Here is a 14,008-nt window from a genome sequence, read left to right on the forward strand (position 1 = left end):
CTGACCCAAAACGGGACATGGCTGTCCCATGGTGGTGGGACATGATCTTCTTGTCAACCCTTTAAAGGCAGAAACAAGTTTGAGATGGAAAGAGAGAGCACCTATAAGAACTAGCCAGTAGAGAAGAGGCTTTTCGTTCCGTTTCAGTTTTATTTCTCTACATTATGAGTGCTGCCTCTTCAGCAGTAGGATCTCACAGTTCAGTTCTGAGGGCAGCCAAGAGCACTAATAACAGCTGTATTGTTTGGGGCACCTCTGGGACTCCCCTGTCCAGTACCACATAGTGCCACACCTGGCAGTGTTACTTTAATTGAATAAGAAACTACTGGCTTCTGGGAGCAGTATGATGCATCTGTACAGTGCATCTCCATTCACTTATTCTTAAATTATATTTTACATTAGTTTACAGACAGGGTAATAAATTTGCTTACAGCTTTGTCATATCTCCTAAGTTTTTTTTTTTAATTTTTTTTTATTTATTTATTTGAGAGCGACAGACACACAGAGAAAGACAGATAGAGGGAGAGAGAGAGAATGGGCTTGCCAGGGCTTCCAGCCTCTGCAAACGAACTCCAGACGCGTGTGCCCCCTTGTGCATCTGGCTAACGTGGGACCTGGGGAACCGAGCCTCGAACTGGGGTCCTTAGGCTTCACAGGCAAGCGCTTAACCGCTAAGCCATCTCTCCAGCCCTCCTAAGTTTTGATTAGCCCTCCTCCCACCACTCCCTCCTTACTCTCACCCCTGCTCACCTCTCTGCATTCACCTTGCATCTGCATTAATTGATACCATGGGTATTCTACTGGCCTCCATCGTAAGGATTTCCCAACCCTGGCTCTTTCTTCACCTGCTTTGTCTCTATAGGTTCTCCATGTAGAGCACGTATATCTGAAAATTCAAAGCTAAGGTCCCCACAGCCTGGGTTACCTCATTCAGTATACTGTTCCCCAATTTCATCTATTTTCCTACAAATTTCATAATTTCATTTTCCTTTACAGCTAAATAGAATTATTTTGTATATGAACCACATCTTCATTATCCATCCTTCGGTTGAATGACATCTATATTAGTTCCATCTCCCAGCTATTGTGAAACAAGATGGCAATGAACATGAATCTAAGAGCGTTTCTGTACCAGGATATTGAGTCCTTTGGATACATGCTTAGGTGTGACATATCTGGGTCATATGGTAGGTCTATTTTCAGCTTTTTAAGAAATGTTTATACTGATTTCCATAGAGGCTGCAGCATGTACACTTCCACCAATATAAGTAAAAGCTCCATTTTCCCTACATCTTCACCAGTATTTGTTGTCATTTTTTTAAAATGGTAACCATTATGATTAGAGTGAGATGGATTCCAAAAGTAGTTTTAATTTGAACTTTCCTTATGGCTAAAGATGTTCAACATGTTTTCAAGATTTTTATTATGCCAGGTATGGTGGAGTATGCCTTTAATCTCAGTACTGGGAAGGCAGAGGTAGGATCACTGTGAGTTTGAGGCCAGCCTGGGACTACAGAGTTGAGTTCTAGGTCAGCCTGGGCTAGAGTGAGATTCTGCCTTCAAAAAAAAAAAAAGGTTTTATTAACTATTTGTATTTGGTGAGTTGTTTTTGAGAATTATCTGTTCAGTTCCATGGCCTACTTTTTGATGGGATTGTTTATTTTCTTGGTGCTTAGTTTTTCGAGTTTCTTGTATATTCTAGGTATTAATTCTCTGTCAGATGTGTAGGTGTTCAAGATTTTCTGCTTTAATGACTGACACCTCATCACTTGAAAGACTCTCTTTTGCTGTACAAAAGGTTTTTAATTTTATGAGGTTGCATTTATGAATTTTTTTGCCTTACTTCCTGGGTGATAAGATTTGTATTCAGAAAGTTCTTTTCTATATGTATATATCTTATAGAATGTTACCTACTCTTTCCTCAGGTTGTTTCACAGTTTCACATCTTACCCTGGAGTTCTTGATCCATATGGAGTTGATTTCTGTACAGGGGTCCATAAAGGTCTGGTTTTGTGTATATGTGGAAATCTGGTTTCCCCAGCATCATTCATTGAAGACGCTGTCTTTTCTCCACTGTGTGTCTTTGGCACCCTTGTCAGAAATCAAGTGGCTGCCATGACATGGACTTAATCCGTTGATTTCCATGTGTGGTTTTGTGCTAGGGTGCTGAATTACTACGTCTCTGTATAGCTCGAAACCCTGCATGGTGATCGCTTCAGCAGTATTCTTTTTGTTCAGGATTGTGTTGGCCATTCAGAGTCTTTTGTGTTTCCATGTGAATTTAAAGATTTTTTTTTTCTATTTTTATGAAGAATGTTAGTGGGAATTTGATTAGGATTGTATTGAAACCATATGGTTATTCTCACATTAATTCCTTCAGCCTATGAGCACAAGAATTCTTTCCATGTTCTGGTATCTTTCTCTCTTTCTTAAGTGTTCTAATGTTTTCATTGTAGAGGTTTTCACCTCTTTAGTTAGGTATATTCCAAGGTGTTTTGGAGGCTATTATGATTGGTACCCGATTTCTTTCTTGGTTTTTCTGTCATTGGTATACAGAAAGGCTACTGTCATTTGCTTTGTTCAATTTGTGTCCTGTTTGGCTCTAGGAGGCTTCCAGTGGAGTCCTTAGGCTGTCTTAGGTATAGAATCATACTGTCTACAAGTAATCCTTCATGTCTTCCCTTCCCATTTGTATCCCTTTAATTTTGTCCTCTTGTCCTGTTGCTCTAGGTGAGCCTTTAAGCACTCCATGGAATACGAGTGAAGAGAGTGGACTTCCTCCTCTTGTTCCTGATTTTAATGGGATTGTGCTGAGTTCCGCAGGGCAGGGAAGGCAGTGCCTGGGTCTGTAGAGACACATGTCTCTGACCTCCTGTGTCAGCACAGACTCTGTGGGGTTCAGTGAGGATGGGCTGGGGCAGAGGGGTGATTTGCCCTGGTGTGGGGGTCATCTCTGCCTTTTTACTTCACAAGGGAGTTAGTGCTGCTGGCAGTTGTGGAGGTGGGGTGCATGGAGGGATGATGGGTTTGATGGGGGTGTAGCCTTTCCAGACAGTTTTGTTGAGCATGCTCAGTCCAGCTGCATTTGGATCTCCCCTTCTACCTGGCCATCCCCTATACTGCAAAACCAATGGTGTGGCCGAGCGGAAAAAGAGCAGGAGAAAGACTTTTTGATCACCTTTCGGTATTGCATGGCTGCACAGGTAACAAGAGCCAATAGGATGCTGAGAACTGAACTGGATGGGCATTCTTGATAACCACTGTGGATGTCTCAGAGGGAAGAAAAAGCCTTCAGAGGGGCATGGATATATCACCTGTTGCTGTGCGATGTAGTTACAGTGCTGTTAGATAACTGCTTTTGGTTATAGTTGATTGGCTTTAATCTCTAAATTTAATTTTTGAGTAGTAAACCCAAAAGAACAAAAGCCATCTTCCTTGAAATGCTTGACAAAGCATTCAGGGCTGTATGCAACTTGTTTTTGCACAAGCATCAGGATGCTACCTTTAAACTGATAAAGCATTCCCAGGGAGCTGCATGCCATCTTTCTCTCACGCTGGTTCCCCAGTGTGAACTAGGAAGGGGGGAGAAAGAAATGTATTCTGAGTGCAGCTAGCCAGCCCCTCTGCAGACTCTTCCCGAGAACTAACTGCAGCTGCTTTGAGGACCTTTCAAGCGTATAGTGGATAAAATTAAGAGATTCTTAAAACCAAAATATTTTGTATAAAGGAAAAACCACAAAAATTGACATTACTATAGGGAAATTTATATATTTATGGCATCTTAGACTCACACCAAACTTAGTACACAAAAAACTCAGCTTGTGCGAGATAGAAAAAGACCTTATTAATGTGTGTATTTAAAAACTGTCCTTGCCTTTCTACTGCCGTGCTCATTTGAAGTGATCCTAACAACTGGCCTGCTGCTTGGGAAGTGGTGGTGTTATGGACATGTTGATCCCACATTTGGCAGTCAGCAGCTTTACTGAGGACTTAGTTTGAACATTTCAATGACAAGCAACAAAATCCTTATATTTGAGTGTTCTTTGATGAGTCCTACATCCAGAGAACTAAGGGAAGAATAAAAAAAAAAAAAAAAAAGAAAAAGAAAAGTTACTGACCAAGCTTGTTTGTTGCCTTGTGGTATGTAAGGTGCCTGCCAGATGTTCACGTTTCATCTTGTTTGAATAAAAGTCTTCCTTGTTCAAGAATATCAGTATCATCTAATAGCAAAAGCACTATAATTATACTGTTCAAAAAGTGTTTAATTGTTATGGGATCCGCTGTTGCGCGAGTAAGACCATAGACTCACGGGATGAGAGGCAAAGTTTTATTGGGTAAAAAGAAAGAAAAAGTAGAAAGCTGGTGCACCAGGTCTGCATCCCACGTTTGGGATCTCATGATGCAGCCTCGAACTGCTGGGAGGGTCAGCTTTTATTGGAGAAAACCACAAGATGTTCATTGTAAAAACAGGATGGAAGTTAAAATACAAAGTTAGGCGGAACTGAGGCAAGAAATATTCTAGGCTATGTAATCATAAAGGTATTTAGAAGTAGAGAGGTATAGGAAGGTCATGGTACATTGCACAAAGAGGGTCACCCCATTTCTTATATAACAGAAAACACCTACATTTTGTAATAAGGTCTGTGATAACGATTCCTGGAACTTCTCCTTTATCTGTCAGGAAGACCAACTTGGGTGGTGGCTTCCATTACATGTGCCTAAAGGCAAGGGCTGCTCAGGAGGGTGTTTAACCAGGTCTACTGTATCCCTTTATGTTCCTTTTTGCATAACCAGATACAGACATTTTCAACTAAATGAGAAGTACAAGGGCACACCCCATTAGCAATTTAGCTAAAAGGGGGATGCCTTGACACTAGGAATTAGCTTTCTCTTCTTATCATTTTGATGGTCTTGGATCTTCCCAGTATTAGCTGCTGTCTGTACCAAGCAGATGCTCTAGCTAAGAGTGATAGCACCGTAGATCAAAGGGAATAAACACATTCATCTAGGAGACTTTTTTTGGGCATAACCTTTCCATTTAGCCAAAAAAAAAAAAAAAATGGTGGAAGCTTCCCTGTAACGTCTATGACCTTCCAGAACATAGTCTTTAGCTTGGTACTCAGTACCAAGCATAAACTCCCTCCCACCAAGTGGGCCTCATATCCAATCTCTATCACCCCTGCCAGGGCAGGTGGAAGAGGAGAGGAAGTAGCAGACCAATTATGAGTGTCCCTGTCATTGCTAGCCTGAAAATCTTCTTCAGGTAGTTGGTGATATTCTCTAAGGAGACTCAGACTTCTTCAAAGCAGAAAATCAGAGGTTGCTGGAGCTCAACTCTAAAGAAGACTTCTAACAGTCTCCAAGACTCAGGGAAAATTGCTGAAGAGGGACTGGAAATAATATGAGAGTCACAGAGTGGAAAGGAGTCTCCTGAGGCCCTGGCCCTACTCAGAGGAACTAATGGTGTATTCATGACCCCACAGTGAATACCAGTAACCCACCAAGGAGGGTCCTCCATAGAATGGGGAGGGGGAGAAGACACAAAAGAAAATACCCTGATAAGAATATGACCCTTTTGTACTATGTTCATTTATTTTTATGTTTTATTTGAGAGAGAGAAAGAGTCAGAGAGAGACAGAGATACAGAGAGAGAAAGAGAGAGAGAGGGAGAGAAATGGTTATGCCAGGGCCTCCATCTACTGCAAACAAACACCAGATGCATGTGCCACTTTGTGCATCAAGCTTTATGTGGATTCTGGGGAATTGAACCTGGGTCATTTGGCTTTGCAGGCCAGCACCTTAACTGCTAAGCCATCTCTCCAGCCCATGTTCATCTATTTAAGTTACCAATAAAAATTAATTTTAAGAGTAAGACCTTACATTGAAAAAAAAGTTTTTAAAATGGTAGGTACATTCCAACACCTAGTGAACAGTGTCTTATTTCTTTGTTTGCTTGTTTTTTCAAGTGAGGGTGTCACTCTAGCCTAGGCTGACCTTGAACTGTAGTCCCAAGCTGGCCTCGAACTCATAGCTATCCTCCTACATCAACCTCCCAAGTGCTGAGATTAAAGGTGTATGCCACTACACCTGGCTCAATTCCTAATTTCTAAGGTTGAGAATAAAAAGCCACTGTGCAAATACATGACTGTGAGCAATTTGCCAGTTGTTTACTTTAGATGCCAATCTTGTCCCCATACCAGACAAATATATTTCAAATGCATTTTCCATATTCAAATTTCTAGGCATGAAATTCATGCCAGTCACTTCACCAGCTGTCATCTGTATTCTGAGATGTCCTCCTCTTGAGTAGTGGAATCAGTCACTTGTACAGAAGGATGACTTAATAGTCCTGCTTCTGATGGCTGCTTCATGCAGACAGCATGCCCTGGAGATGGGGGGGGGGGGGTCAGGACGGGTTACTTGCTTAGCCTCCGGAGGTAGTTTCATTTTCTCTTCCCTGTGCTGAGACTGTATAAGACCATAATATGAGTGATCTTGTAGATAGGTTTTAAAAAGTCCACAAACCCCTAAAAGTCTCTTTCTCTCCTCAGGCTTGTCAACAGCAAGAAGCTCCAACAGATTGAAGCACTTCAGGGGTTCCAAGTTTTACTCTACTTGCCAAAGCCCCCTTCTTTGTTTTTCTTTTCAGGGAGTGGGGAGCTGAAGCCCTCTTCTTTGTTTTTGTTTTTCTTTTCTGGGGGTGGGGGGAGCTAGCTTACATGGACGATTTCAAGTTACATTTTTTCTTTGCAATGTATGACATCAGTTATTGAGATCTATCGAGGGTCAGGACTTGGACTTGGCTCTTCATTAGAGAAACACCTTGCATAAATTAGGTGTCTTTCTTCTAAGAAACAGGGTATGTACATGTCCAAAACATGTGTCCTTATGGAAACCTCTTGAATTAAAAAAAATTATTTATTTGGAGAGACAGCAAGTAAGGGAGCACCAGGACCTCTTGCCACTGCAGATAAACCCAGCTGCGTGTGCTGCTTTGTGCCTCTGGCTTTGCATGGATTCTGGGGAATGGAACCCATGCTGTCAGGCTTGGCAAGCAAGTGCCTTTAACCAGTGAGCCAGCCATCTTTTTAGCCCTACCTCTTGAATAATAAGGTGAAGTTTCAATTTATAGGAGAGAAAATAAGGACAAAGGAAAGGGCCTCATGCAAGCAGAGACGCTGGTCCTTAGTGAAGGGAGAGGTCTTTGGAAGACCTAGGTGAGTCTCAACTGCTGTTTACTGGAAAATACTGGATGCTTCATGGTGTTCTTGCCCATCTACTTGTGAATGGAAGAAACTTGTAAATTTATAGTTGCAATGAATGTTTTAATTTTATAATTTCTAAAAAAAAACCTTTTTCAGTTTTTTGCATGTGTATGTGGTGTATATTCATGCATGTACGTATGTTCATATGTGTGCATTTGTGTGACGAGGCCCAAGGACAACCGTGGGTATTTTCCTCAGGTCAGCCATCCATTCCTTTTGAAGCCAGGGTTTCTCACTGGCCTGCAGCTCACCAGTTACGCTAGACTGGCTGGCCAGTGAGCTCCTGGAATCCTCCTGTCTCTGCCCACCCAGTGTGGAGACTGTAGGTGTGTGCCACCACGCCAGGTATTTCCAGGGACACCGAGATAACTTCCCAGCCTCTAGAAAACCCTTTCTGGAGCAAGTTTAAATGCACACATGTGGCCAGTTCTAACCTTGAAGCAGAACTAAACACCAAAGTACAGCAGGTAACAGCACAAACACCCAAGTACCTACCAACCAGCTTTACTGAGTCTTTAGATTTTTGCCATATTTGCCTCAGCTTTAAAAGAGACCTGTGTGTGAACCTGAGTGGTGAATACACACACACACACACACACACACACACGTTTATATATATATATATATATATATATATATATATTTTACATATACATACATATGCTTTTAAATTTCTTATTTTGTTTTAGAGAGAGTAAGGGTTGCAGCCACTGCAACAGAACTCCAGATACTTGTGCCACCTAGTGGGCATGTGCAACCTTGTGCTTGCCTCACCTTTGTGTGTCTGACTTAAGCGGGATCTGGAGAGTCAAGCATGGCTCCTTAGACTTCACAAGCAAGTGCCTTAACTGCTAGGCCATCTCTCCAGCCCCATATACATGTTTTTATAAGCCTCTGGGATTTGGTTATCCAGTGGGCTCCTAGGTTTGTTCTGGAGATGCCATAATTTGATAAGTGAACAAGGAGCCATGGGGTTTGCACAAGGGATGTAGGACATGGCTTTAAAAAAAAAAAAACATTATTTATTTGACAGAAAAAGAAGAAGAAGAGAGAGAAAGAATGGGCATGTCATGGCCTCTAGCTACTATAAATGATCTCTAGACACATGCACCACTTTGTGCATTTGGCATTATGTGGGTATTGGAGAATCGAACCCAGGTCCTTAGACATTGCAGGCAAGCGCCTTAACTGCTGAACCATCTCTCCAGTCCAGACATGGGCTTTTAAAGCTGTTTTATTATTTATGTATTTGAGAGAGAGAGAAAAAGGCAGATTGAGAGAGAATGGGCATGCCAGGGCCTCCAGCTGCTGCAAACGAACTCCAGATGCATGTGCCACCTTGTACACCTGGCTTACATGAGTCCTGGGGAACTGAGCTTCCAACCAGGGTCCAGAAGTTTCACAGGCAAGCACTTAACCACTAAGCCATCTCTCCAACCCGATGGATTTTTACAGCAGGAGGTTTGGGGTGAGATTCCTCAAAAATTGTCGGTCTTTCATTCCCTGTAATGGTGCCAGACACTCTTCATGGATAGGCACCGAGTTCAGGTTCGCGGAAGCCGCCTGGACCAGGCCGGCTGCTGCATACCTTCTGCTCACCCCTGTTCTCACTGAGCTGACGTGGGACCTGGAGTGACTCCAGGGCTGCCTGTGGGAGTTACGACAGCAGCCATGTGCTGACGACCTCTCTCCCAGAGCCAGGGGAGGGGGACCAGGGCCCTGAAGCTGGTCATGGCATTTAGAAACAATCAGGCAGAAAACTGTGTTTTGAGGTCCCTTCTATTAAAGCCACTTGCTGATACTCGACTCTACTTCTGGGAGATCTCAGAGCTGTTCTTTGACAGAAGAGAAACCAGTGGTGGGGACTCTGAAGTCATCCCTAACAGGCCCATCCTAATGGCCACACTGAGATTTAGAAAGCTGTAGCCACCATGGTGGCAGGGCCATATTTCGGAAAGTGGAGAGTGAGTGGGTGCCATGGGTTGGAAGCGTTGGGACCCACGCCATGAAAAGGCTGGAGTTGGGCTAGAGAGATTGCTTAGTTAAGGCACTTGCTTGCAAAGTCAAAGCACCTAGATTTGGTTTCCTGGGACCCTTGTAACCAGATGCACAAGGTGGCGCATACGTCTGGAGTTTTTTTGCAGTGGCTGGAGGCCCTGGTGCATTCATTCTCTTCCTTCCTCCCTTCCTCCCTCCCTCTCTCTTTCTCTCTCTCTCTCTCTCTCTCTCTCTCATAATTAAACAAATAAATTAAAACATATATATATAAAAGCTGGAGTCTATGAGCTCCAAGTGTGTGGAGAATGGCCCAGACCTGGCTAAGGGGTCTGCGATTTCTCTCCAGGAGGGATGACAGGGCCTCAGCTCCCCTCCACTTCCCTGGAGCTTTAAGAGCTAAACTGCTGGACTCGAAGCCCTAAGACCCAGATGCCTTTTGCTGGCCATGCCCTTCCCTATTCTTCCCTTGCTTTTGCGGCAGATGCTGGCACAAATCTTCTCTCACTTGTTCTGTGAGGGGAGGAGAGGGCAGGAAGAAATGGGGGACAAGAGTGAGCCACTCCTGTCAGGCATGCCTCCTGTCACCCTGCGCTTGCCCTCTGTGTGGTGTGTGATGCTGTGTGGTGCTGGGGAATGAACCTGAGTCTCCAGCATACTAGGTGAATGCTTCACCACTGAGCTACAAACCCAGCTCCTAAATCATTTCTAATGAAATTTGTTAGTACCAAGATTCCATCCGTGTGGATGTTTTTTACTTGTTGCTCATGTAGATGAGTTTGATCCTGATTTTCATTTTTCCTTCCCACAGTGAGAGTGCATCTCCATGCACACTGGCCACTCTGGAGAGCAGATGGGAAACTCTTACCGGGAGCTTTACTGCCTGGAACTCAGCGTCCAGCCAGATGCTCATGGGGAAAGACATGACTCCTTCAGCCTTCTTTAGCAAGCTCAGCTCTGGCAGGGACTTTGGCCAGGACAGTGTTTGTAGACCTGCAACCCTCAGTCACCGGTGAGTGGACCAGGCGCTCTGGCTAGCTGCCTTCCGTCATTGGTCACATACCCAGTGTGTCTGCCCTCATGCCCCGAAGGACAAGCGGGTTTGTGCAGGTTGCTGGTGATGAGTGGCTGGTTTCTTTCCCTTTTCCTTACCACCAGCTCTTCCATGTGGAGCAGCTTATCACTGGCAAGGAAAATGTTGCCAGTAGTTATGCCCAGGGCACTACATTATCAGCAAGGACGTCACTGACCCTGTCTTAGACTAAATTCACAAGCTGGTAAATACTATATAAAATATGTGTTTTAAATGGAGTGTAAGCTTAACGGAGTGGCTCTGGGTTGGCATTTATTTGCTAGTGCCTGCCAAATTGTGGATTAGGCTGCAAACACTGTTGGTTGAACTTCTATACCAGAGGGTCCTTAGGCTGTGGGACAATTTGTGATGACTCTATTCTAGAATTCTAGCTCACATCAGGTGGACATGGTTCATGATCTACAGAAATCGTAAACAGTACTAAATAAGTACTAAATAAGAAAACATATTGGGCATTAAAATATTAACACTTGTACTGGAGAGATGGCTTTTGTCTGCCAAGCCTATGGACTCATGTTCGACTCTCCAGGTCTCAAGTAAGCCAGATGCACAGTGAAGCAAGTGCACAAGGTTGCAAATACACACAAGGGGGACACGGTCTGGAATCAGACTGCAGTGGCTAGAGGCCCCGGCGTGCCAATTCCTGTGCACACACACAAAAACAGGCAGTCTATTGGGCTTGTGTGAAAAAAACAAAAAAGTTAACACTTTTTTCCCCTATAGGCTGACAAGTACTCAAGTCTTCAGGGCTTCTGGGTTTTCCAAAGTCTTGGTGGAGGCACTGTCTCTGGGTTCACCTTCCTGTGATGGAATGCCTTTCCATTGATTATGGAAAGAAGCCCAAGCTGGAGTTCTCCATTTACCCAGTACCCCAGCCCCCCAAGTTTCCTCTAATGCGGTTGATCCCTATAACTCCATCCTTGCCACCCACAGCACCCTAGAGCATGCGGAATGTGCCTTCATGGTAAACAGTGAGGCCATCTGTGACATATGTCATAGAAACCCTGATAATTGAACACCCGCATTGTTATCCAGATTGTCTTCCCTCACCACTTCCCTTAGATTTGAGGAAGCCTCGAATGTGATTTGACAGAATTCCTGACCAGCCTGGTGCCCTCCCCCACATCCGCTTCCCTCTGGTCGCCTAGGCCTGTTGTCTCTGGGGAGAAAGCCCACCATGAGTATCTCTGGGTGGTAGAGATCACGGACGCCAGCTTTGAGCCAAGCCAAACAGATGGCGAAGTGTGACCCTCGCTGTGGTACATACATGGCCTGCTGCATATTGTACCATGGCAGTGTGGTTCCCAAAGATGGCAACATCACCATAATTAAATCTAGGCACAGCATCCAGTTTGTAGTGGTGTTCCAGGCCCAGCTACAGCAGGCGGTCTGTCTGTCGCGCAGTCAGTCCCACTGCCAGCACTGAAGCCTGCCGCCGCCTGTACCACAAGGTGGACCTGGTGCCTGAGAAGCTTGCCTTTGTCCATTGGTCTGTTAATAATGGGATCCAGGACAGAGGGTTTTATTTTGAGGCCCAGGAGGATATGACAGAGCCAGGGAGGGATGGTGAGGAGGTTGGGAGGGATTCTGTTGCCAGAGAGGAGGAAGAAGAGGGTGAATGCTCACTGTCCATCCTCTCCGCACTGTAGTATGTTGTGGTCCAAGAATTTGAGCGTTAGCATTAGCTGACTGGCATTGAAGTTTTCTGATTAGATCCTTTTCACCCACTCACAATCACATCCTTTCCTAAAACAAGACGTTTATAACTATATAAGCTTAAAAGATTTGAATATATTTCGAAATACAGATTTTAAGAAAAAAACATATTTGCCTTGCCTCCTGTGTTTTCTCTAAAAGTGCCCCCCTTTTTTCTTTTTGGTTTTTTGAGGTAGGGTCTCACTCTAGTCCAGGCTGACCTGGAATTCACTATGTAGTCTCAGGGTGGCCTCAAACTCACGGCGATCCACCTACCCTGCCTCCCAAGTGCTGGGATTAAAGGCGTGCACCACCACTCCCAGCTCTAAAAGTGCCTTGATTGCAATTTATCCACACTTGGAATCCGGAGTTCCTGCACCATGGTGTCAGTGTCAAGGGCCCATGTCATTTACTGTGCAGTTACCTGAAGGGAGGGTGCTGGGCCGACTCTTAACTAGCACTGACATCCTCTGCCTTTTCATACATGCTTGGAAAAATGATGGCAGTCCTTCTGCAAATCAGAGTTAATAACAGCTCTTGCTACATACGATTGGAGGCTATGGCAGAACCCTTAGGTTCTGGGTTCAAGCTCTAGAACTTAAAATATTACTGGGCAACTACTCATAAATTAGCATACAAAATAAGCTTGGGGCTGGAGAATATAGCCCAGTGGTAGTGGGCCTGCCTAGTTTATACAAGAACCCTAGGTTCAATCACAGCACCACAAAAGTTTTAAATATGTTAGTAAGAGATGAAAATAGTACAGTTTTTTTTAAGTACTAATTCTTGAAAAATTAAAATGAAACTTCATTAAAATTTTACATAATTCCCTCCCACCCCCCTGCTTCATTGCTCTTTTTCCACCTTTCTCCACTAAAGCCTTCCTTCCTCTTTCCTAGCATTCCCTCTGCTATTTCATGCGTTTTTTGCTCTCCTCCTTTGTCTTGACAACTTGTTGATGGGCCCAGTATTAAACAGGTTTTGGGCAGTCGACAACAACCCCTGTGAGATTGTGAGCACAGCAACCGCTTCGTGTCTGGAAACCCGGCATTCCACAGCACTCCTCCCCATCCTTTGGCTCTTACACTCTTTCTGCTAAGACTTCCTTTAATATACTGAATAAGACTGGAAAAGGTAGATACCCTTGTCATGTCTTTTTTTAAAAATTTTTTTTTATTTATTTGAGAGTGACAGACAGAGAGAGAAAGAGGCAGATAGATAGATAGAGAATGGGCATGACAGGGTTTCTAGCCACTGCAAAGGACCTCCAGATGCATGCGCCCCCTTGTGCATCTGGCTAATGTGGGTCCTGGGGAATTGAGCCTCGAACCCTTAGGCTTGACAGGGAAGTGCTTAACCACTAAGCCATCTCTCCAGCCCCCTTGTCATGTCTTTAATAAGCTGAAATACATAAGGAGCCTTTAACGTTTCTGTTGATGACTCTGTGGTGACTTTGATGGGCTTGCATCTGTAAGTGACTTGGTGTTTTTCTCTTGCTGAGTTCAATATACTTTCATTATTCATTGTTCTGTATATTTAATAGTCTAATTAATAAGTGATGTGAGGAGATTCCCTGATCTTATCTTTTTGGTGTTCTAAATGTCTGCTGTTTCTATATTGGCATCTCTTTCCATAATTTGGGGAAATTTTCTTTTATGGTTTTGTTGAAAATACTATGCCTGTAGATTGAAGCTCTTCTTTGCCCAGAGTTCTTAGATTCAACCTCTTCGTAATGTTCTAAATGCCTTGAGCTGGAAGTCCTACTTATACCTTCTTATCAATTTATCTTTTCTCTTTTGGGATGTTCCAACTCCTCCATTTTGTCCTCAAGCTTAGATATTCTGTCTTCTCTCAATTGGTGAGGATTTCAGTGGAGTTTTTTAATTTGACTTGTGCTTTTCACTTCCTGAATTTCAGATTTTTCTCCATTGTTTCTATTTTCTTAGTCATTGCTTGTATC

Source organism: Jaculus jaculus, chromosome 17, assembly GCF_020740685.1.
Source record: "Jaculus jaculus isolate mJacJac1 chromosome 17, mJacJac1.mat.Y.cur, whole genome shotgun sequence".
NCBI classification, from domain to species: Eukaryota; Metazoa; Chordata; class Mammalia; order Rodentia; family Dipodidae; genus Jaculus; species Jaculus jaculus.